Source organism: Prionailurus bengalensis, chromosome C1 (genome assembly GCF_016509475.1).
Source record: "Prionailurus bengalensis isolate Pbe53 chromosome C1, Fcat_Pben_1.1_paternal_pri, whole genome shotgun sequence".
Lineage (NCBI taxonomy): Eukaryota > Metazoa > Chordata > Mammalia > Carnivora > Felidae > Prionailurus > Prionailurus bengalensis.
Window position 1 is genome coordinate 144,103,637 of NC_057345.1, and position 27,196 is coordinate 144,130,832.

Genomic DNA, 27,196 nt, shown 5'->3' on the forward strand with positions numbered 1-27,196 from the left:
AAGGCAGAAAGGACCAACGTTGTATTTGCTTTCTGAATGGTTTTAGGTTGCTTAACTTCTCTGGGTCTTGGTTCCTAATCATCAAACAGAGATTAAAAAACGCCTATCCTGTTATAGGTACTACATGAGACCACGTGTATAAAGGGCCGCAAGAACATATTTCTTTCAAGAAATGTTAGCTATTTTCCTTCTCCTGTTTTGCTTTCTTTAACATTGAGTGAAGCATGAAGACCAAACCAGTTGGGAGTGAATAACACAGGTGAGGGTGTTTGCCTTGCCTAAGGTGTGACAATTCTCTTTGTGATGTTGAAGCAGTATTTTTTACTTTTTGCCACCAAACATTAAATTTCATTCAAATTTCAAGTTCAACGTTAAATAATCTTCATTCATATGCAAACACCATGTAACTCAGTAACAGAGGACCCAAGCTACTAGGAGTTGAAATGGGAGTTGTGACAGCCTTTGACCTTTACTAGCCCTGTGACCTTGAGCAAGTTAAATGTTCTATGCCTTAGTTTCCCCATTTGTAAAATGAGGATAATAAGAGTACATAACTCAGAAGGCTAGGGACATTTAGATTTTGATTTTATAGATTTATAACACTATCTGACACACATCAACCCTCTACATATTGTTAAAAAAATACTTTGATGTTTCTGAAAAATGTCAATGAAGCAATAGTTTTAAGTCTTCTTAAAGCTTAAAGCTGTAGGCAAATATTGTTTTATCACTATACCACAAATCCTCCATATATGATCCCTTAAATGATGAAAAAATTTGAAAAAGACTGGATTCAACTCTGCTGTCTTTAGTCTGCCTGAACTATGTTATCTTGTTGTCAAGGCAACAGGATTCAAGTAGGTTTTATAAAATGAGAATGGGAATCATTAAAAGAAAATAGCACCAAGAAATACTTCAGAAAGGGAGATGGCTTAATAACAGACTTTTAATGAAGCAAAAGTGGCTAAATCTCATTGAAGGCAGAGAATCAATTGCTCTGCAGTTCAGTTGCTTTATTGAAAGTCACCTGTATTTTCAAACAAGAGCTTGGCATTTAATATCCCCATAATAATGCGGCAGAACTTTTGAGAGTAAGAACATGAGGAGCTGGCAAAGACTTTTTCCCTTCAAAAAAGATACAATGGCAATAGATTTCACTGACTTATGTTTGGAGGAAAAATGGTATGTGAAGAGATTTGATGGAATGGGTCATAGCAGTATGAAGGGTATATCCATATAATCATTTCACCTATCTTCTCTATTTGAATTCTGGAACCAACTCCACTCAGGTGCTAAGTCGAAAGTTATTAATAAAACAAATCTAGGAAAATCTAATTTGGGAACACATAATCTCATTTATACATTACCCAATTTAAATTGTTCAGAAGAAGGACTTATGCTATATTGGTTTCTACCATGCATCCATTAGTTAAGTTAGAGAAGGCAGTTAGTTACGTTCTAAGAGCATGCCTGGAGGCCAGCATAGAGGAGGTCATGGCCAGCTACTGCAGAAGTCAGAAACCTGTCCTGGCAGCACACCACAAGAAGTTGGCTCAAACCAGACAAGCCCAAGATGGTGGGTGCCATGACAGGAAACCTCTGACCACATAAAGAAGAAAAGACTGGAAAACCTGCTTCCAAGAAATCCCTGCCCCAAGTAATGAATATTCTACCCCTTAGTTAACAATTGTCAATAAAAGATAGAAACCTGAACCCTGAGGACTCATCACAGGTGCTCTCCCAGCCTCCCACTCCCCATCGTTAGAGTGTATTTTCACTGTAACAAAATTTCCTGCTTATGTTGCTTGTGGGCTATGTTGTGTGTGTCTGTCCTTGAATTCTTTTTCGTGCTGAGGCCGAGAACCTTTGGTGGTACCTTTGGGACAGGGTGGGTCAGGCTCCAGGAGTGGGATCTCCCCAGTTTACCTGGCAGCAGTTATAAGAACAAAAATGTTTCTTCTTTTGGGGAGATGCCAAGAAAAGAGGAGTGTATGAGAAAAAAAAAGCAAGGTATGCGAAATGGTTTACAGCTTTTTGTTAATTGTATTTTGATCTTAATATAATATATACTGTTTAGTTAACCTGATAACTGTATATTAAAAGCACATTAGCCATCCTAATTATGTGGAGCAGTCAGGGTCTTGACTGCAATTAATAGAAATTGACTCTAGTTTGTTTGTTTGTTTGTTTCTTTTTAATAATAAAAAAGGCAGTCCTGCTTGAGATTCATATTGGACTCCATGCTGACGGACAATGCCACCACAAATTATTCTAGCCATTCCCTTTTCTTTGCCTCGCTTGCTCCAGATTCAAAGTCCTGGGCAGAGAGCCAGCTGGCTAGCTTGGGCCACCTGCTTGTGCCCTGGCTGCAGGAGTGGGGAGCTGACCCATCTGCTTCCCCTTAGATGCCATAGTGAGTGGATGGGAACTTGCTTCTTGCCAAATCACATATGGAGTTCTCCCCTAAGTTAGGAAGGAAGTTTAGATACTGGGTAGACAATAACAACAAATACCATAGAATATAATTTTTAAAAACTGGAAAAAAAATAAAGGAATAGAATCAAGCTGTTTTATATATGTGCCATATCTATATAGTAGGCTATACCTATGTAACTCAGGAACTTGGATTGCAATCAATATCTTATTAGAAATATGTACCCTCCTAGATGTCCTGGAAATGCAGCTCCATCCCACTCAGGAGATTTAAAAGCTTCTGGTAAGCAAAGTGTCCCTCTTTCCTGACCCATGAGGAGGAACAGAAGTAGAGATAGTGTTTTTTTCTGAACACTAGACTCTCCTAATAGTAATGTCTTCTCTCTCTAGTCTGGCTTTTAAATTGACTAGGTGATGCTCGGAGAGCTGGTCCTGCTAAAAGTTCTCTCGAAAAGCTCTGCAGGGAGATGTACCACCTGCTATTGGTTATTAGAACTTAGAATGTGGATGTACAGCATCTTTTATTCTCAGCTTGGGGTCTTGGTCTTAATTCCAGACAAAAGGAAACATTCCTATTGTTACCCACTAGCTTCTAGTCAGTGCTATTGAAGAGAACAGGGTAGATGAATCAGGTAAATGGCACTCAAAGACAGGACAGAAGAAATCTGTCTTGAGATAAAAGAACCTGCAGGTTGAAGGGCACAGGGTATGCTACGGAAAAGATAGTAGAGTAGGACCAATATCAAGCTATATCCTAGAGAAGATAATGAATTTCAGGATCTAGAAATTATGCTTAGGGCAAAAGAAAAATGTTAACCCACTTAGACTACATCAGATGCAGTGACTTTCAATGATAGGGTATCATATGGCAACGTGATATCTAAGAGGAAAAATGTGACTCAATGATTTTTAAAATTCTATTAAAGATAAAATATTAAAGACAGATATTGTCAAATGTATAAAAAATAGAGCAAAATTCAGCCTTGAGGAAAAAAATTACCTGATGAAAATCAGGGGGTCATAATAACGGTTTCAGAAGTAGGTACACGAGTGTTACGAGACTGCAGTAAATATTAATATGCTTGTATTAGAATTTATATTAGGGCTCAACAATTATGGACATTGTGATGATAGGGCAACAGATAAGTGTTATAAATGTAGACAATGTAAAAATAATAATCTCAAAAGCAAAATAATGGGAGATGGGAGAAAAAAGTGTGAGGTAGAAGAAAATGTAACTGTACTTTTTTAGCAGGGAGTCAGAAAATATATTCTAAAGTGGATATTTCAAGAAATATGGTTTAAGTATATCATCATTTAAACTTTTCTTTAAAAAGACGAAGGAGGCCAGAAGCAACTTTGTAAAAGATAGAAATAAAGTATTGAAATCAGAAAATAGAAGTAAAATATCAAGAATAAGAACAAAGCATATTTGTTTAAAAAAATTAAGGTAAATGAGATAAAGTACCTTTAACAAGAGAGTCTCAGATTAGTTTCCATGAGAACAGGGATTTTTGTCTGTATCATTCACTATCATATCTTTAGTCCATGGAACAGAGATGAAGTCAAACTGGCTTGAAAATGAAGGGACTATTTGGATTTTATGTAAAAAAACAAAACAAAACAAAAAAACCAAAACTTAACTGAGTAAATTTTAAAGATCTTACTAGTTTTATTCCACAATTTATGAATCAAGCAGAATCTAATCTAGAGATACAAAGAAACTCTGAGGAGCTGTACAAAACGAAAGACTTTTCTAAGCTGGACATAGAGGGGACAAGGAAGTTATACTAGGTAAAAAAAAAAAAGTGGATTGGTTATTTCAAGGTTACTTTCCTTTGGAAGATGGCTGGGGTCTCTCTGGCTGATTACGTAACTAGTGCAGATGAGGTGATTCCTGATTGACTGGTTTAAGATTCCATTTCTGGGAGAGCTGAAACTAGAATTAAGTTAAAATCTTGGTTTCATGATGGAGCTTGGCATAAGTGACTATTTGGGTCTGTTGTCTAGTTTTTAACACATGTAACCAAAAATTCAGTGGAATAGTGAATGCCATAGGGTCTGTAGTCTTGTTTTTCTGTGAAGGTCCCTGGTGTGTACCCTGCTTTTGTGGCTTGTTCTCAAGTTTGCCTCATAGTCATAAGAAGGCTGTCCATCGTAACTGTGGAAATGTGATTCCTCATCCAGTCTTTCTTCTCCTCCTTATTCCACCCTCTCCCCTGCAAAATCCCAACCACTCTAAACCAATTACAGTGGAAATGCAGGCAGGGTTACCTACTGGTTAATTTTTTAGATCAGAGTTCTCAAAGTGTAAACCACAGATCTCCAGGGGTTCCAAAGGCTCTTTCAAGAGACCTTCAAGGTTAAAACTATTTTTATAATAAAACCAGAAGATGCTTTACCCTTTTCACTGTACTGACATTTGCCAGGGTGATTCAAAAGCTGAGAGATAAAAGTGTTGGTGCCTCAGCATGATTCAAGACAAGAGTACCAAACTGCATGGTGATCTTTGTAGTTTTCCCTGACAGTCACTTGTAGCCAAAATGCCAGTTTAAGTTATTAATGTCATTGACAAAGCTGTAAAAACTGTTAATTTTATTAAACCTTGGCCTTCAAATGCACGTCTTTTTATTATTTATTTATTTATTTATTTATTTATTTATTTATTTATTTTTGTTCTTCTGCCATCTTTCTCCTATTTTATTCTGGTAAACTGCTACTAGATTGAATAGAATATGTACTTTTTTTTTTTTTCAAATATATGAAGTTTATTGTCAAATTGGTTTCCATACAACACCCAGTGCTCATCCCAAAAGGTAAATGTACGTCTTTTTAATATTTTGTGTGATGAAATTAAAAGTAAGCATGAAGCACTCATTTAATATTTTGAAGTACAATGAGTGTTTCTGGTTGTCTCAAGGAAAGCATTTTGAGATTATTTGAGTTGCAATTGAATTAGCTGCTATTTTCCCATGTAACACCATTTTATTTCAAAGAAGCAGTGGCAGACAAACTATTGTTATTCAGACTTGAATATTTGACAGACATTTTATTATTTAACACAAATGAACTGAATCTGTCACTTCAAGGGAACCACTGATAGTATTTTTTTTTTTTTTTTGCCAAAGATAAAATTCAAGCTTTGAGGCAAAAATTTGAATTTTGGAAAACTTGTGTCTGCCACCATGAGCTCAATAGCACCCTGATGTTAAAAGACTTTTCTGATTATGTTGATGATGATACTACCAAATGTGATTTTTTGACATTATATAATGAAATATGTCAGCGTTTAGAAGATTCACATAACTTAGATCCAATCACATTACAAAATGGACCCATAAATTTTAATATAACAAAATGCTTAAAGAATACAAAACGTTTCTGTATATGGTTTTAGATTCTATATTGCAATTAATATTTAAGATACTTACCAGTTGTTGATATAGTGAAGAATCAGAAGAGAATATCCATAATTATCTGAAAAAGCATTTAAAATATTCTTCTCTTTTCCAACTACATATCTATGTATGTCTGGATTTTCTGCTTATGATTCAATCAACATAAATTGAATGCAAAGCAGATATTAGATTTTAACTAACTTTTATTAAGATGTTAAGAGATTTACAAAAATGAAAAACAATTTCTCTCCTCTCCAGTAAATTTGTTTTAGTTTGGTAAATATAGTTATTTTCCATAAAAAGATGATAATTGTAGTAACATATAATAGTTTTATTGTGTTGCTATTTAAAAAAAATGAATTAATAAACATTTAAAATTTTCTCAGTTCTGTTTAGATTAATTAGGCATCATTCATGGAGTTGGATGGTGACTCAGTTCAACCTAAATTATATAGATTCTAGACAAGTAAGGGGAGGAGATTAGACAATGTTTGGGGGGCATGGCAGTTTTCTGTTCAATGCTGGTGGGTAAAATCCACAATAAATATATAGCCATCAAAAAACTTTGTATACCAAATAACATACTGTATAGAAATAGTGGTTGACAATTAAATATTAGTAAAAGATTTTTAAGTCATATCCTTTAGCCTATGACAGATTAAGTAGATGAAAAATAAGTAACTCTAAATTCAGAATGATGTGATTAATATGGATATTCTAATAGTTATATGCTAATTCCATAAGATAGCCTTTTATAAAAATTTGCCATTAAAGGCCTAAAGAATTCTTAACATGTTCAAAATTAGAAACACTGCAGACTACATTCTCTGACCACAATGCAACTGAACTAGGAATTAACAGCAGAGACTTCCATAATTAAGAACCTAAGATAAAAACAAACATTTCAGGGCCACTGTGTCGTGCAATTCTGGGGGCACCATTCTCATTGAGCCCAAGTTATATTATAGAGAGTGACACCCAAATAGAATACAATTAAGTAGCAGTTTTACCTGGGTAATGTGGCAATCCTTGACTTCATTCTTAAATAACTCTTATGGAAAAAGGAAATTTAAAATTTTAGACTATCTAGAAATTAAATTATATTTCCATATAGGCTAATGTGATACTGGGAGGAACAGTTACAGTAACTGTTTAACAGTAACTTTTAAACAGTTACAGTATAAAACAAAAATAAATATATTAAAAAGTCGATATTTCCTAAAACCAAAAAAGTGATTGAACCTTATAGTATGTATAAATTAATAAATTAGAAAACAGAAAACAAACTGTAATTGATAAGTCACAAGTTAGTTATTTGGGAAACCAAATGAGTCAGCCTAAACAAGCAAAAGAAAGAGGGAACAATAAATGCTCAAATCTAAACATCAAAATACAAACGGGAAAATAATAAGCAAAAAGAAAAGTAAATTATTACATGATGTCATAGAACAAACATTAAGGAAAAATCAGAAAGAAATTAGTGATTTTCTAGAAAAAATGAAAATGACCAAAACTGATTCAAAAGCAATAGAAAATGAATACAAAGTATTAAACAATGATCCAGTTCCCAGAATGAAAGATTGATAAGTTTATTTTAATATTACAAGCATATGTACAAAACCAACAATACCATAAACAAAGTAAAAGGCCACACTAAACACCAGCAAAATACATTTCTATCTTCTCTCTCTTTATCTACCTATAGCTTGTCTATGTCTACTTCGAATATGTATTGAAGATGCATAAGGACTAATTTCCTTAATATATATAAGATATAAAAACCAACAAGAATAAGAAAACTCAGTAGAAAATGGAGAAGACTTTGTGCTGACAGGTCCCAGGAAACACATATAGATAGTAAATAAATGAAAAGTGTGTGGTCTGATACAGAAATGCAAAGTAGGGGCACCTGGGTGGCTCAGTTGGTTAAGCATCTGACTTTGGTTCAGGTCATGATCTCCCAGTCAGTGAGTTTGAGCTCCGCATCAGGCTCTGTGCTGACAGCTCAGAGCCTGGAGCCTGCCTTGGATTATGTGTCTCCCTCTCTCTGCCCCTCCCCCACTCATTCTCTCTCTCTTTCTCTCTCTCTCTCTCTCTCTCTCTCTCTCTCAAAACTGCCTAAATGTAAAAAAAAAATTTCATGGGGAAAAAAAAAAGAAATGCAAAGCAGCAAAAGTTAGATACACATTTCTCCACCATCAGAATGACAAAAGTTCAAAACTTGGGTGAGGAGAAAGAAGTTAGTGTTCTTTGATATATCTCAGAATATATCAAAGTGAAACTAATAATAGGTGATCATTTTGCATGATCTATGAGAAAATTACAAAAAGTGTGTACCCCAACTGCTTCTTAAACTTTAGTCTCACCCAAATGGCAAGAGCTATAGGAAAAGAGACTGAGACAGGTTCTCCTCCCTCCCCTTAGAAAACAGAAAACAAACTGTAATTGATAAGTCACAAGTTAGTTATTTGGGAAACCAAATGAGTCAGGAAAGTAAGGAAAACTCAAGCCAAGTAAGGAAAACTTCCATAGATGCTTCGAGCAGGAGGGGAGAAATACTGAAAGAACAGTCCTGGCTTCCCTCCCCATTGGAGAAGAGTGAAACATGGTCCGATCTGAGCTGGGAGAAGGGAGATTTAAATTGGATGTGAGCATGAAGTTTTGGTTTTAGGCTAGCGTAGATGTTCTAATATCTGAAAGTAAAAATGACTGGGAAATTAAGCAGTTTGCTTGCAGGGCAGGGACAGAAGACAAATGTTGGACTGAATGAAGTTTTTTTGCTCATTCTTCATTGAGTTTAGCTTATCTAATAAACCATTATGTGCTCCTTCACTTAGCAACTGTACGTTCAGGAATTTATGTCACAGATACACACAAGAGTGCCTGATACATCAACAGTGATGTTCACTGAAGTGCTTGTTTGTAACACTGAAAACAGCTGATAGGTTCACAACATAATAGTCAAATAAGTTATTGTATAGTTACATTCTGCCATTTTACAGCTAATAAGAATAGTGGAGTGTACTCATGCACATAGGCATAGAAAAACAATTGGTATGTTTTAAGTGAAAAAAATCAAGTTTCGGAAAAGAATAATCACATTTCTGTTAGAAAAAAGGGAATATTCATAACTTCATGATGAGATGAGGATTGTATATTTTTTGAATAAAGACATTCAGTAACTTTTTCTTTAAAGATAAAAACCTCAATACATACCTGGTATAAAATATTTTTTCAGTACAGAAATGTGAAGGATAATGAAATAAAATACTCCCATTTTTATCCGTACTCCTTTTCTTACTCTTCAAAGCTTTTGACATTTTTTTTTCTAGCTCTGTGGATACAATGATATAATACCTGTATATAGATTTCTTTTAAAAAGATCATATGTTGATTTTATAATTAAAATATGTAAAGAGAAAAGTGAAAGTAAAATAATTAAATACCACTCTTTTAGGAAACCATTTGGTTCCGTATTTATCATGAAAGTTTGAAGTTCAACTAATTGAAGGAGGATCCTTTATAATTTTATGTGCCCTTGTCCTGTTTGACCCACTGTTGTGTTTTCATTTGCATATTTCCAAATGCTGACCACTTCCTTTCACATTTTGTCAAAGATAAAGTCATATGAAACAAGAAGTGGTATGTTGAACCAGAGGCTGTGTTTGGCGAAGTCTCTGTCATGGTGTCATGGGAAGGGTTTGCTTATTAGAAACCCAAATGGGCTTCCTGCACCCAAATCTGAGGCTGTGCAAGCTTGAAAGTCCACTCCCACAGTGATTCCTATGTATGCCATTTGAATTCTTATGTAGTAAGATTCAGTGGGATGTATGAAGTGAATGTGTACCAATAGTCTTTCTCTTTCCATCCTTTAAGGTTTTTTTTTTCCAGAAATATCAGATCATATAGTCCAGCCTAATTAGGAATACTAATCCCACAAGATGCACCCAGGAGAGAAAAGTTCTGGTCTACAAAATTTTGGAACATGTTGCATATAATATCACTGTTTTGGACAGTTTCTGCCTATTAACCTATTAAAGGTTTGACTTGGCACCTCTCTAAGAACCTGAACACAGGGCTCTGCCCCACTCCCCAAATTCCTATTAACACCATAAAGTCTCATGTTGGTCAGAGTTCACAAGTAGCAGGCTGCTAGCAGGAAGGGAAACTAACACTTTTCTGGGAGCATTTCAAGGAGGATTTAGGCTGATTAGGTAGTATTCCATAGCAGGAAGGCCACAGCAGTTTCTGGGTTTAGTTTCTAACCTTCTCTCTCCTATATTTGATGTAAGTCTGGAAAACTACTTTCTTGGGTTGTAGGAAGGATTAAATGAGATGAAGTATCTAAAGCAGGTGCTCAGAAAGCATTTTCTTTCTATTCTCTTTTAGGGAAGCTTTCAATTTATCATGATTTCTTTCCTCATAGTCCCATTTTATTAACTTAAAGGCAATCACTTTCTGCCTCCAAAAAAACCTGGAAACTTTTTTTCCTTCTTTTCCCCCTGAAACTTTTCTTTTCATCTTGGCACTTAGTATCTCTTTTTTGGAATGATTAACCAAGAAGGTATGGTCAAACCAAATAGATACAAACTGTACTTTAAGGGTGATGAAAATAACCTATTTTTCTTTAACATTTAGCTGCATAGAAAGCTTTGGCCTTAAAAAAACAGTTTTTTTCTCATCTACTTTCTGACATTCATTCATAACATTCATAACATTCATAACATTCATAACAATCCTAACAGCTCATAAAGTTACAGAATCTCTTTTGGAGGACTTGATTTTGCTTTCTTCTCATTTGCGTTTCATATTTAACATGATAATTTTGTTGATCCTACCTCTTAGTAGCATCCTAATTGGTCTTCCTGTCTCTCATATCTCTCTAGTATCTAGTATCCACGTGATCACGACACATCTATCAATGTCAATCATCTTTCTAAACGTTCCAATTTGATTATCTTACTCTCTCATCATGCATTTTAGTAGCTTCCTTTGCCTATAGAATTGTGGCTAACAAGCTTTCCACTGTAAGGTTCTCCCATCCTCGTTAATCTCTTGTTCTTCTTTTCTTTAACATTTACCCTCTTTCACCCAAATCTTTTCGGTTTCACATATGAAGGAGGCTCATGCCAATGCTGTAAGTTAGCTTTCCTCCACACCACTGTTCTCTTGTTCTCTGTCTTCTCTGATGATCCTAAAATGACCAATCTCTTACGGACGAATGAAGTCGTTTCTTCTACATAAAGCTTTCTTTTATTCCAGCCAGTGAACATGATTTCTTTTTAAAATGTGTAACTGCATTTGATTAATGTGAACAACTTACTGTGGTATTTAATCACATGCTTACCTGAAACAGTAAGACTCTGTCTCTTCTTATTCCAAAGCGAACAGAAAGTTCCGGGAAGGTAGCAAGTATTTTTCAAACTTCTCTTGTATTCCTTATGAGGTCTAGCCTAGTAGTATACTGATTAATTAATTGATCGAATCAGGTATGATTTGTACATTATCTAAATCATTGCTATTATCATCTGAATATTGCCATCCCTCTTGTCCTGTGACCTTGTCCCATGAGTTATCTTGGCTGTTTTAAAATAGTATTTGGTCTCCTACTTCAGGGAAATCGAGTATAGAGGTATGACTGGGGGCTCTGGAAGTTTTTAGATGTTTCATGCAACTGTGTGCCACTGTAATCAGTTCTTGCAATCAAGTGATTTAATAAATGCTTTGCAAAACAAGGGCGTAAGGATCGAAAAAAAACTGAAGTTGCAGCTCAAGAGGTTTAGGATGAGATGGAGCACAAAATTTCTATGAAAATCAACAAATGAGATTATGTTCTATTCAGTAGCTTTCTGATGTAATCCGTTTTAGGAAGCCCTTCATTTTCCTTCAAATATTATGTTTTCTTGAGAGAAGACAGGTAACGAATAGTAGAATTTTGAAAAGATAGGGGAAGAATCATGCAATTTGCTGTTACATTACTGTAAAGGAGAAAAGGGTCACAAGGAATGCCTGAACTTTTTATTCTCTACCCTGACAATCTGTTTCTAGATGGAAACTCTTGGCATTTTACTCCTCCACGTTTCCAATATCCAATTCATGTTCAAGTTCTATTGGTTTCTATCTCACAGTGCATCACAAATGTACACTTTTATTTCTGCTTTCATCCACAACTACAGGTTAAATTCCGTCAGCCCTGGTCTGGACCATTCTAAAGGTCTTGTATCTTTTCTTGCTGCCATGAATCTCTTTCTTCCAAATTCCATCTTCCATGCTGCATCCTCAATCATATGTCTTAGGCACTATCACGCCATGTAGTTTTCTGCTCACAGAAATGACAAAGTTCTTTTTTTTTTTTTTTAACGTTTATTTATTTTTGAGACAGAGAGAGACAGAGCATGAAGGGGGGAGGGTCAGAGAGAGAGGGAGACACAGAATCCGAAGCAGGCTCCAGGCTCTGAGCGGTCAGCCCAGAGCCCGACGCGGGGCAGGAACTCACGGACCGCGAGATCGTGACCTGAGCCGAAGTCGGATGCTCAACCGACTGAGCCACCCAGGCGCCCCAGAAATGACAAAGTTCAAATGCTGATGTTCTATCTAGTGCTGACTATTCTTCTATTCTTTCTCTAAAAAGTCTTTTCAGTGCACAGCCCGTAGCCTAGCCATACAGCAAAGAATTATTGTTCTTTGATACAATCTACAATTTTTGTTTCTATTTTTGTTGTCATCCTATTATCTCTATTTGGAATGCCCTTTCACCCCTACCTATTGAAAATTTTGGTAGAATGTGAAAAAATTTGGGGGCGCCTGGATGGCTCAGTTGATTGAATCTTGATTTCAGCTCAGGTCATGATTCCAGGGTGATGGGATTGAGCCTTGCCTCAGGCTCTGTGCTCAGTGTGGAATCTGCTTAAGATTCTCTCTCTCCCTGTGACCTTCTCTCCAGCTCATGTTCTCTATGTCTCTAAATTAAAAAAAAAAAAAAAAAAAAAAACTGGAAAAAATTTTGTTATAATTCCCTTCTTTATTTCCAAGTAATTTCTATTGATTTAATCACTCATTTGTATCACTTTTATTTCATATTCTTTTAATTTATAATTTAAATTAAATTTAACTCACTTATTTAACTAATAAACCTAATTATGACAAGAGAAGACAGCTTCAGGCACACCTGGGTGGCTCAGTCGGTTAAGCATCTGACTTCAACTCAGGTCATGATCTCAGAGCTCGTGACTTTGAAACCCCTCAATGGGCTCTGTGCTGACATCTCAGAGCCTGGGTCCTGCTTTGAATTCTGTGTTTCTGTCTCTCTCTGCCCCTTCCCTGCTCGTGCGCTCTCTCTCTCTCTCTCTCAAAAATAAATAAACATTAAAAAAATAAGAAGGCAGCTTCATATCCATCCACATTAGAAGTGGTACATTCCTTACCCAATATTCTCTTAGCCAGATCCCCAAAATACTCATTGCTACTCCAATGGTACCTACACATCCATGATACAGAGAAATTAGAGTGGAAATTAAAGTGGTCTTAACTGATTTCAGCTATTTATTTCTAAAAAGTTTGCAAGAGTATGTAATAATATAAACATTGCTAGGAGTTGTCCTTGGGCCTTGGAAGTGGTCCATGCAAATGAAGTAGAAGCTTGAGCTTCCTTAACTTGATGATAAATCTCCTAGTCTTGGGTGACCCACTGATACTAATGTGACCTGGTTGTAATCATGTAATCTCTTTGTAGTTTTTTCATCTAGAAAATAAAATAATTGAACTAGATAATCTCTACAGTTCCTTTTAGGATTAAGTTCTAGAATAATAGTCATATTAGAGGAGGAGGTGTTTATGGTAGTCATGTTGCTGTATTAAACAAGATGAGGGTATTCAAAGGGCTGAGAGGCATAGAAGGAATGTCAGATATGTCAAGTATTTTGTTTTGGTTATCTGAGAAAAGTTTAGTTGGCTATTGAGTTAGCGAGGCCATTAGAGACAAATTAACAATGGTAGCAAAAAGCAATCCCAATTCTATTCATTGTAGCATTAAAAAATGTTTTTTAAATGTTTATTGATTTTTGAGAAGAGAGAGAGCGCACATGAGTGGAGGAAGGACAGAGAGAGAGGGGTACAGAGTGTCCAAAGCTGACAGCAGTGAGCCCCATGTGGGGCTTGAACTCAGGAACCATGCGGTCATAACCTGAACTGAAATCAGATGCTCAACTGACTGAGCCACCCAGGCACCCCTCATTGTAGCATTTTTAAGACTGGAAACAAGCCTATATTCTGTGGTATGTCCACATGAATAATAAAATACTGGAAATCTGTAAAAACCAATGAATTACCCATCTCTGTCTATGTGGGATGAACCTCATAGGAACAGTTAAATAAAGAAAGGTAACAATTTGAACATCGTTTAGCAAAATGCCTTTTACCTAAGATGGAGAAAATATGAACATGTGCGTTTATGTATGTGTGTGTGCATGTGTCTGTTACTTATGTTAAAAAACAAAATATACCAAAAAAAAAAAAAAAAAAAAACTTCTATGAAGAAGCTGGAGAAATGGCAAAGAGAATGTTGGGGTGGGAATGTATTGGTCCTTATGTGAATGTACATAAAGGATGCCTTCTCATTATCTTTTAATTTATTAAGTAAATAAAAGAAAATTTAAATAAAAAAGGAATATGAATCTAACCAGGGAAATAGGCTAGATTATTATATGAGGGTACAACCAGTGCAACTCAGAAAGTGGGAAAATTTGCAAGTCAAATAACCTGGTTTCCTCAACAAATAAATTATAAATACTAAAAGAAATGTAAGGAGTATATCAGCTAAATGCATTATCAGGAACTTATTTGAATAAAACAACTATATAGATAAATAGACAAACACCAAGAATAGTAAGATAAACCCAAAAACATTGTATGGGGAATTTTTTACTATAATCTGTATATTTGATAACATGAAGGTATTCTTAAATGTTGCCATTTTTATGTGGCATAATGTTGTTGTTATATTATTAAAGAGAGATTATCTTTATGCTTCAGATGATTTATACTTCAGAGATTATATGTTAGAGATTCAAACTCAAGTAATTACATAAGAAATGATATGATGTGTGAGATTTTTTCCAAATAATCAAATTGAGGCGATGATTTAGGTGGATGGGTATGTGTGAAAAATCTATAATATGACATTTTAAAAATATAGTTAAGTGAAGAAAAAGAATTGGGTCATGCATGAATTCCAAGGAACTGAAGCTGTGATGATCTGTAAGATACTAAACTCAAGGTGGGAAATCAGCAATGCATACATCTGTAGAAAATTTCATTTTGTACCAGGGCTCATTTTCAGAGAGCTGAAAAGTGGGAGGATGATGAAGGGGATATAATCAGAAGATGTCTCTTTAAAATTCTCTTCTCCATCAGCCAGTCTCCCCCTTTTACTTCTATGTCTTTGCTCAGTTTAGATTCCTCTTAGTTCTTTTCCTCCCTTTGCTTTCTCTTCTTTGTCCTCCATCACTTCTAACTTATTTTTTTCACTTTTGGATTACCCTTCATTCACTAGGCATCTTATGCCATAAAGGAATATTCAGTGTATTTTGGAAAACTTCGTATTTTATCTTTATTGATTTTAGTAGTAGATTGTTTTATATGTAGTTGATCATACACCCAGGTTTGGCTAGAACAGTCATGATTTAGGACTCTTGTCCCAGAGAAATTATTAATAGCATTCTTGTCCCTCTTAAAATTGTGTTAGATTATATTTTTCTAAAATGTTGCAACTGTCAGGTGTCATTCATGTTCTTTAAAATGTAGTTACATGTAGCTATCATGTATCTGAACCTGTTCCAAGGCTTTGCTTTTCCCTATGTTATACTCTGGTGGGCTGACTCATGTGGGTCAGTGGTTCTCAACAGAAATGAAGTTTCTTCTCTTCTTCTAGAACATTTTGCCAAGTAGACATTTATTCTAATGAAAATAGCTTACCTTTGAGAGATAGAATATTAATGTACTGGCAGCCACACACCCCTTTCTATAGATTCATTTGGCAGAATTAAAATATTTAGAAGCAGAGAGCAGGATCCCCAGGGAAAAGAGGAGAGGCATATTTCAATCAGGAAGAAAGATGCCAAGCACAGGCACTTGTACAGAGGGGGCTGGAAGGGGACCCAAAAGCTGAAATGCATCAGTGAGAGGGATGAAGTAAAATATGAAAATTGACAGTAAGAAGAGTCCAAGGCTAAGTGAGGTACAAGTTTTGTTTAAGTAGGTGATACCATTATCTCTATTGTAGTAAATACAACAAAACAACAATACTACAGTGAAGCACAGATTGGCAATAAATGTCTTTTTCTCCTATAACTTCCCTTAATTACAACTTAAAAACTAAATCTTGGTCAATTTATTATTCTCTCAAATCGGTTTCTTATCTTCCTCAGATTTCTGTTTCCAGGGATAGTGAGATACCAAGACATGTATGGGGACAGATGGTGAACCTGGTTCATGGTATCACTGGCCTCAGAGCATCCTCATAGGTACACTCATTCTGGTGTATTTTTTGGTCCTTAAGCTTCTTCAGTGCCTGCTCTCCTATCTATATTCAAATCCCTTTTCCAGCCTTCGGTCACAGGAAATCATCTGACTGCGCTCTTGGATCTTGGAGCTGTAGGGAACGCTCAGTGAGCCTTCCTTAGGCTGTCTACCTACCACTGGTAGCCATCTTAGCCCTTCTGTATCTGTATCAGATGTCATGCCAGGAGGCTCGTGAAGGCTTACTGCTTTTTTGGCACTTCTGGAAGAGAGAAGCACAGTTGATCTTAGCTTCTTTACCACCAAATTCATCTGGCAATTTGTACTAGTCTTTATCATGTTTGCCCTCAGAACCTTGCTCTTATTTTGCTCTGCTGTGTATGGTTCATCTCTCACTATCGATTGTATTTTTCTCTTTGGTATGGGACATGTTTTTCTGGTTCTTCAAATATCTAGTAATTTTTATTAGATGCTAGATAATATAAATACTATATGATTGAAGATCTGGATTTGTTTTCTTTTTTATAAATTTATGACTCTTGTTTTATGGCAGGCAGTTAAGTAACGTGAAGATCAGCTTGATGATGTTGAAGCTTATTATTATTATTTTTTTTGATAAAACATAATATTCCAGGGGTGCCTGAGTGGCTGAGGTGGTTAAGCGTCCAACTTCGGCTCAGGCCATGATCTCACAGTTAATGGGTTCGAGCTGACAGCCCAGAGCCTGGAACCTGCTTCAGATTCTGTCTCCCTCGCTCTCTGCCCTTCCCCCACTTGCACTCTGTCTCTCTCTATCTCTCTCAAAAATGAATAACATTAAAAAACATTTTTTTAATTAAAAAAGCCATAATATTCCAAAGGTGTAGCATTTGAAAGAAAGAACTATATGCTCAAATAAAACTGTGTGTCCAGGATTATGTATTTTGAACCATGCACTGAAAGCTACTTTAAGTTGCTCTGAATTAATGTGTAAAAATTCTTATTTCAAGCCCTTGTGTGTGTTGCTACAACTCAACGAAATTTTTAAATTCAACGAATATACTCATATAACACATTTGTCATGGAAACTATCCTTTCCAAATTAGAGCTTCTAAATATAGCCCAGATGAAACTGAACACTGGAAGGAGTCAGTTTGACAATGGTGTTTTATTATCAGTTGGCATCATTTCCCCTATACCAACACATTTTGAAGACTGTACCTTCTTAAGGCATCACGTACAGTTTAATAGAACTGATTAAATTATATAACTTTCTGGCTAAAACACAACAAATATCAAACATCTTTTCCCTCTCATAATTAGTTGAAGAATGATCCTACATATGTACAAGAGGCTCTGTGAATATCTAAGAATATCATACTATCAAGAACACACACATAGCTCAACATATTGAGCATTCAAACTGGCATCTTTTAAAAAATCAATGTCTTCTGTTGTAGTTCACTTTTTTCTTTTATTTTTTTATTTACTTGTTTTATTTTTTATTTTTTAAAATTTACATCCAAATTAGTAGCATATAGTGCAACAATGATTTCAGGAGTAGATTCCTTAGTGCCCCTTAGCCATTTAGCCCATCCCTCCTCCCACAACCCCTCCCATAACCCTCAGTTTGTTCTGACTCATATTTAAGAGTCTCTTCTGTTTTGCCCCCTCCATGTTTTTATGTTATTTTTGCTTCCCTTCCCTTATGTACATCTGTTTTGTCTCTTAAAGTCCTCATATGAGTGAAGTCATATGATTTTTGTCTTTGTCAGACTAATTTCACTTAACATAATACCCTCCAGTTCCATCCATGTAGTTGCAAATGGCAAGATTTCACTCTAATTGCCGAGTAATGCTCCATTGCAAGACAAATGATCTGGTATCCTCAACAAATAAATTATAAAAACTAAAAGAAACATAAGGAGCGTATCAGCTAAATGCATTATCTTTATCCACATCTATATCTTCTTTATCCATTATCCATCGATGGACATTTGGGCTCTTTCCATACTTCGGCTATTGTTGATAGTGCTGCTATAAACATGGGGGTACATGTGTCCCTTCAAAACAGCACACCTGTATCCCTTGGATAAATGCCTACTAGTGCAATTGCTGGGTTATAGGGTAGTTCTATTTTTAGTTTTTTGAGGAACCTCCATACTGTTTTCCAGAGTGGCTGCACCAGCTTGCATTCCCAGAAGCTTATTTTTAAGTTTCAATAGTGCATATCTGGAGTAGCTTTTACTCCAGATTAGTTTAGCTCTGGTATTATTGGGTCAGTCTCTGAGCTCTCTACTCTGTTCATCAAGGTCTCTCCACTCCGGCTATTTATATTTTAACCATCTCCCAGGGACTCCTGGGTGGCTCAGCCAGTAAAGTGTCTGACTCTTGATTTTGACTCAGGTCATTATCTCATGGTTCTTGGGTTTCAGCCCCGCATTGGGCTCTGTGCTGACAGTATGGAGCCTGCTTAGGATTCTCTCTCTCTCTCTCTCTCTCTCTCTCTCTCTCTCTCTCTCTCTCTCTCAAAAAAATAAATAAACATTAAAAAAAAATAAACATCTCCCAGCTCTATAGAAGCTCTGGGAATTGTTCAGTTTACAGCAACTTAGTTGTTGTTCGTCTAGCTTAATGGAGTTTTTACCCTATGCATGTGCCCCTTGGTAGTTAGCAAAAGATTCAAGGGAACTCCCATGCAGATTTTTGGAGTTCTTTTTATTATTTATTTATTTATTTTTATTTAAAAAGTTTTTATTATTTTTAAATTTTATTTTTAATTTATTTATAAAAATAAATTCCAGTGTAGTTAACATACAGTGTTATATTATGAAGTTCTTTTTATAGCCCCTCTTGTTTCTGTCACACACATTTCAGCTACCTTAGCTTCCCTGAACCCTGATCTCCCTTTCCTTAATATAGCTATACTCCTGTCCTCTCCTGGGTTTTTCCTCTCTGTACTACAGGCCTTAATTTCCCAGCCAGAAAGTGGAGTGATCATGGGGCCCACCTTGTTTGTACCACTTCCTCTAGGAAGCATATTCCTCCCTTGCTTACTGTTCAAACCCTGAAAATAGTTACTTCATATATTTGACAAGATTTGTAGTTATTGCCGGAGAACAAGTCTGCTACCAGTTACTCCATCAAGGCCCGAGGTGGAAGTCTATGATTGTCCCTTTGTAATTATACTGTAAGTACAGATGTCTCCGACAGCGGACACATCCAAGTACACATCCTGGCCCTCCATGCTGATTAGCCTTATTGAAAACTACACCGCTTCCCATGTGCTGGTAATAACTTGATTACTTGCTGTTTCCTGAATCTACTTCTTTTGCCACCCTCTCCACCTATGAACAAAATTTTCCCTCTACTTTTGGAGATACTCACATGACAGTTTTTGTCTTTAAGTGTCTGATAAATGGAACCTTTTAAAAGACTGTGATACGACGTCAAATAAGGCAAGTGTGGAGAGAAGCTTGGAGCTGAAGGCTGAAGATGTTTTAAATGGGTCTAAAAAACACAAGAGTAGAGCTACGGGGTTTGGTTCTTGGTAGCCAAAAATACTTATTCATTATGTGTCCCAGTTATGTCACACACCATTTCAAGGGTTTAAAAAAAAAAGTAGTTAAAAGTGATCTATTGAAAATACGCCTTCTTTTTAAAAAAATTTTTTTTAACGTTTATTTATTTTTGAGACAGAGAGAGACAGAGCATGAATGGGGGAGGGGCAGAGAGAGAGGGAGACACAGAATCGGAAGCAGGCTCCAGGCTCTGAGCCATCAGCCCAGAGCCCGACGCGGGGCTCGAACTCACGGACCGCAAGATCGTGACCTGAGCTGAAGTCGGACCCCCAACCGACTGAGCCACCCAGGCGCCCCAAAAATAAGCCTTCTTAATGAGGATACTTAATTTTTTTAATGGTATAAATCAGGGGCTGGTAAATTATTCCCTGTGGGCCAAATCTCTTCTGCTGCCTCTTTTTCTACAGCCTGAAACCTAAGATGGTTTTTACTTTTTACAATGGTTATATACTAAATGGTTATATAAGTACCTATATAATATTCTCAATGTTGTCTCTGGGCATACAGAATCTAAGATATTTACTGTGTGGCTCTTTTAGCAAAAGTTTGCTAATCTTTGTTTGGTCTTAAACATTTTCTCCATGCCTTCCTCTATAGCATCAATTTAACAAGTATTTATTCAGTGCCTTAAATTATGCAAGGTACTTGGCTAAGATAAAAACTTGAATTAGGCAGGGAACCTTCTTTTTTTTTTTTAAGTTTATTTTTGAGACAGATACAGGGTGAATGGGGGAGGGGGAGAGAGAGAGAGAGAGAGAGAGAGAGAGACAGACAGACAGACAGACAAAGAATCCCAAGCAGGCTCATGCTGCCAGCACAGAGCCTCAGGTGGCGTTCAAACCCATGAAACCATGAGATCAGTACCTGAGCTGAAACCAAGAGTCAGACACCTAGCTTACTGAGCCACCCAGGTGCCCCAGCCAGGGAACCTTCTTTAAAGAAGTTCATAATTTATCAGGGAATATAGGACATGAACACAAACATCAATAACACAGAATTGAGTAAAAGAGGAATCTGAGGAGAGAGGTAACAGGTTAAGAACTGTTATATTTCAGAAAAGAACAGTTGACATGGAGCTGGGGAAATGAGAGGAATCTCACTGGAGGAAGTAGGATCGGAGCTGGGCTAGGTAAAATGGGTAGGATTTGAATACACACAGGTAAGTAAGTACATTCTAGGAGGGAAACTTAGTTAAAACTGAGCCGTAGTTGCAATTCCTAAGACCTCCTACAAACTCACGCTTTGAGTCTGAGTCTTACTCCCAGAAGGGCAATTAATTGGTGGTGTGGGGTTTGGGGTTTGGGAAAAACATCACTTTCCTTTGATACGAATTTCCCCGGTCTTCTTACCTCTTTTTTCCCCCTCTAGTCCATATTTAGCCTGAGTTTCTTTGTTGAAATTCTAAAGGATTAAGTAACGGGTTTTGAGGAGCTGGTTTTCTAGCCAGGTTTTCAGATCTGGGATGCTAGTATGTTTTGGAGGGAGACCGTATTTTGTACTCTCATCACACATTAGAAGAGTTTTAGCCAGGTGACTCCACACATCACACTCTGTGTATGTTTGTGTTCAGCATGGGGAACTCTGCCGAGATTTTTTTTCTAGAACTGCACTCTTTCTCTTCATGGGGATCTGTGGCCAGCAGCATCTCCGTCTCTGCACCTTTGCCAGCCTGGCATCTCTGCTAATGGTGGGGGAGGGAGGAAAATCAGATTCAACATTTATGATGTTTAGAAATTGCTTTCTCTCGTGTAAATAAGCCTCTTAATGGTAGGACCAGAGAAACTGATCTGAGCAAAAAGAGAATATTTCCCCGTCTAATAGAGATCTGAATACACAATGAAGAACTGAAATAAATACTGTCATTCATACTAAATGAAATGAACATAACCTGAAAATAATTTTCTTACAAATAAAAGTTTTTAAGGTAGAGTTGGCATATAAAAAGATTATTCAAAGGACTGAAATTCATGATCTTGAGCTTTCCTATGAAATAATCTTTTAATACGATTTGGGATGATGGCATGGTTCCTGCTTGATGAGTTAGAGGTGAAAGAATAGTTTTGTGGAGGATATGAATGCAATCATTTCTGGAAGAAGAGCTGTTGGGTAACACTACTTATTCTTTGAGGTAAAAGTATTTGTTGTTATTGAAGACTAGTCATCCTTGAATTTGTATGCTGATTAATGAAGTCCCTGAAATTCAACTCTATTCATGGACATATACAGCAGTACTTATTAATCACAATAACTGAATAATTTTTATAATGAATTGAATGCATTTCTATTTGGCAGTCAGAATAGTGTTTCTCCGTGTCACAAGTACACTGCTTTCATGACACTTTTAAATTTCTTCCATGGCCTTTGCACTTAAGTTTGGGTAATTCTATGTTGATTTTATTTAAATTTTATTTCAACCTCTATAATAGTCATACTCGCTTATCCAGTATAAAGATAGTGAGAATTGAGTTGGAAATTATATTAAAGAATGACAGAGTCACTTGAATCAGATCAAACTGAGTATTTGGGAGAAACATCTTGCCTTTATTTGGCAACAATAGAAATTCTTTACGTTTGTAGACCACTTTAAAATTTTCTCAGTGTTTGTCATAATCCTTTAGTCTACTCTTGGTTGCAAGTGGTAGAAACTTGACTCAATAGAGCTTAATCTCAAAAAGAGAATGTATTGGCTCACATTGCTGAAAAGTCGAGAGGCATCAGTCTTCAAGAATAGCTTCTTATGTGTTTTCAACTATATGATCAGGATTTCATTTCTGTCCATACCTTGTCTCTGATTTCTTCTGCATCTGAGTCTCATTCTACAACATGGCAAGGTGGCCACTGACAATTCTAGGCTTACATGGTTCTTATAGCTTAATATACAAAGGGAAGAGGGATAGCTCTAAAAATCTTCCCACAGCTCTAAAAATGTTCACAGAGTGAAGATTTGTATCTGGTATATATCTTGGATGCAGCTGGGGAATGGGATACCGACTGTCCAAGCCTGCAATGTATATATGCATGCCTCCAAGGTGGGGTGCACTAATGTGCTTTGAGAGCAGGAGCTTCCGGATCAAGTCATTAAAAGTCATTTAGCCAGAAGACTAATGAGCAATGTATTGAATTCATTTTAAGAGACTATTTTTTAACTAGATTTTATTTCACATTTGTAATGACACTTTAAAGGATATTCACTTTATTTTTGCTTTTATTTCCTACTTCTGTAACTAGAGATGGGGGCCAGAGTGATGGGGAATAAGGAGCAGAAAAAGGAGAGACACATGACTCTATTCTGCCATTGCTTTATGAGTAGTGTTACTTCATTGGGGATTTTATTTGACAGGCCAAAGATCTGAGACATAAATGACTTCATTTGTTATCATTGAGGTATTCTAGGTAAGTGAAGCCTGACTCATTGGTAGCTAAATCCTCTTGACAGCTTTTTAGGAATTGAAGTGCCTAGTCCCAGAGCAACAAAGCACTCACAGGGGACAAACTGGGACTTGACCACCAACATAGTATGAGTGCATTGTTCACCTGCCACGTTGTATGACATGTGGACCTTTATGATATGCCATTATTAAACAATTTATATGAAATAAGAACAAAGTATTATAGCATGCATTTTCTAAAGGTCTTTGAAGAAAGTGCTCAAAAAAAAAAAGGAATTGTAATGATTTCCCATACCCTCAGCCTTGAGCTCTTTCCATATACAAACACACTTTAAAGGCTTCAGGCTTTTAGAATAAAGAGAAAGATATAGTTCTGAGAGAGGAGGATAACATTATAGGGTACTTTGTATCCATAGTAAAGAATCTGCTAGGGTGTAATGTCAAGAGCATTTAATTAGAGTCAAAACATCAGGATTTAAGTCCTATTTTTGCCTTGTCCTACCCTTTTGAATCTTGTTAAATTATAACTTCCTAACCTTTGGTTTCCCCAGTTATATAGCGGATTAATGAAGATCTTTTAAAAATGGTTGCCCATTATAGCATTGTGAGTGTTACAAAGACAGAAAAAGATAAGATGAAGCAATTGATTTACTATTCAGAAGAAATGAGTACAATTTTCTCAATGTTTCCAGTGTTCTTGTCAACTGCTTGGAATAAAAGGACCTTTTCCTCCCCTGCAAGGGATGTTTTAAATAAAATACATTTTAAAAGGGTAGGTGAATATCTCTTTGTCATTGGTTATTTAGTAGTGATAGCGGAACTTAAAGCTGTTTTCGAAAACTATTCCTTTATATTATGGAGTGCTTTAAGTCTGCATTATACCAAATAACCATCACTATCTCTTGCAGAAATAGCAGTGCAGTGCATAGCCACAGTTTGAAATATCAATGGCTATCAGTTAAAACACCTGGGATATCTTGAAACATATTGCTGTGTGGGGGCAAAAACCCGTTTTCATCAGGAAATTACACCTTGAGGAACTATTCTTTATTATAGATATTTCTTAAAGCCAAATTATACTTTGTGGTTGCAGACTGGGTCAAAAAAATTCCACTATCAATATGATTCTAATACGTGATACTCTAGGGTTTATTTTTCCTGGGTTTTCAAAATTATATTCCTAAGCTTTACATCCATTCTTTATTCTGTGCTCTGGGGCATCACATTATGTCTGTGTATTTCACAGATCTTCTTTGTGGAAGTGCAGTGATTAATGAGAACAATAATCAATTAAGAACCCATTTATTACACTCTATTAAACCAGTGATCTATTGACACTCACAAGATATGAACGTAAAGTACAATTTAGTGATTAAAATAGTACAGTGAGTTAAATTTGTCATGGAATGTTAGCTCACTGGAAGACTTGACAAAGATGATTACTTTTGCACAACACAAGAAAAGTGTCTTTATATGAACTTTGGCTAAAGGAGAAATATGAATTGAAAATGTGGAATGCCAACAACTTAGTAAAGGAAACTACATTATAGAATCATTATTCTGCCTAGCAAAACTGGAAAACAGGAGAGAAGAAAACCCTATTACAGTGAACATTAATAGGAGCCAGTAGCATCATTCATTCATGTTAATATTTGTGACATACATACTATGTACGCTGTACAAAGTGCTAAAGATCCAAAATGATCGAGATGCTGAGGAGATTTTTTTTTTAAATCTCCATTTTCTCTTTTGATTACTGAAGAGAATTCTGCTTTGCTTTTATATTGTTATAACAAAGCACATTTGTGTAGCTAAAGGAGACCCGTGCTATTGGCACGAACGTTACTTTCCCTTCTCCTTTTAATTTTTTAATTTAATTTAATTTTATTTTCAAACTTTTACTTACATTCTTGTTAGTTAACATGTAGAGTAATAATGGTTTTGGGAGTAGAATTTACTGATTCATCACTTACATATAACACCCAGTGCTCAACACAGGAAGTGCCCTCCTCAATACTCATCACCCATTTAGCCCATCCCCCACCCACCTCACCTCCATCAACCCTCAGTTTGTTCTCTATGGTTGAGTCTCATATGGTTTGTTTCCCTTTCTTTTTTTCCCTTCCCCTATGTTTGTCTGTTTTGTTTCTTAAATCCTACCTTTGAGTGAAATTATTTGGTGTTTATCTTTCTCTGACTGACTTCCTTTACTTAATTAACATAATACACTCTAGCTCCATCTGTCTTGCAAATGGCAAGATTTCATTTCTTTTGATGGCTGAGTAATATTCCTGTGTGTGTGTGTGTGTGTGTGTGTGTGTGTGTGTACCACATCTTCCTTATGCATTCATCAATCAATGGACATCGGGCTCTTTCCATAAATTGGCTATTGTTAATAATGCTGCTGTAAACATTGGGACGCATGCACTTCCTCTTTTTTAAAATAAGTATCTAGTTAATGCTACTCTGTATGGGAGTTTTGTACTTATACTTTCTTCAGTGATGCATGTCTAGTATGTCTCCGAATACTTGCTATGAAAAGTCACGCTGTGATGAACATTTTGTCTGAGTTTCTCTGTAGTTTGTATTCAAGATTGGTCATGGTACATAATTTTATGTTTTCCAGAATGTCTGTTCCAGTTTAAATTTCCACTAACAATGGATGTTACAATTTTATTATATCCTTGCTAGCACTTGCTATTATTCATGTTCCAATTTTTACCATTCTGATCACTGTGTAACGGTATTTCATATTAGTTTTCATTTGCTTTCTCTCTGATCCTTAGGGAGGTTGAACATCTCTTCATATTCTTATTAATCATTTGGGCTTCCCCATTAGTGAATTTCCTTTTCATGTTCTTAGACCATTTTCCTTTTGTGTTTAATAATTTTTGTTTATAAAATAAAATAATTTATAATACTTTATTGTATTCTATTGCAATTAATCCTTTGTCAGACTTAAATATTTCAACTACTTTCTTCTAGTCTGGAACCATTCTGCCAACTTTGGTGTCTTTTTCAAATGAAGTCTTTAACTTTTGTGTAGAATATATATCCATTAATTTTTTTCTCATGATTTGTGTAGTAGAGGCCTTATGCTTCTATATGGCTTTTTATATTTACTTTAATTTTAGGTTTTTTATCAATTTGGAGTTCATCTACATATATGGTATAGGAAGGTATCCAAATATGTTTTTCTCTGTGTATTAAGCCAGTGCTCTCAGTACTATCTACTAAATTATTAGTCCATTTCCCACTGATTTGTGCTCCCATTACATTCATATACTAACCTTGCATTTATGCTGGGTATTTCTAGGCTTGCTATTGAATTTCATTGGTTTCCTCTTCTGTTTCCTGTACTGATACTGGTTTCATGGTTTTAAAGTATGTCTTAAGATCTGGAAAGGGATCTCTAGATGTGTTCTTTTAAAAAAAAATTCATAGCTATTCACAGATTTTTATTTTTCTATGTATATTTATAATTCACTATGTCATATTCCAAAATTATTATTTCTGGGATTTTAATAGGAATTTTACTGAATATATAAATTAAGTTGGGAGAAAATTGACATCTTTAAAATGGTTTGTCATCATGGATGGAACCAGAGAGTATCATGCTAAGTGAAATACGTCAGTCAGTGAAAGACAAATACCATGCAATTTCACTCCTATGTGGAATTTAAGAAACAAAGCAAATGAGCAAAGGGGAAAAATGAAGTTGGATTTCAAATGCAATAAATTTACTTTGCTTACTAATTTTAGCAGTTTAATGGCTTGTTGATTTTATTTAGATAGTTGTTAACTGCTAAGTCAAATTCATTTTTCTTTTAAATTCTTATATACATTTTATTTTAATAAACTAATTATTTACCAAGATGTCCTGTACTATACTGAATAACAA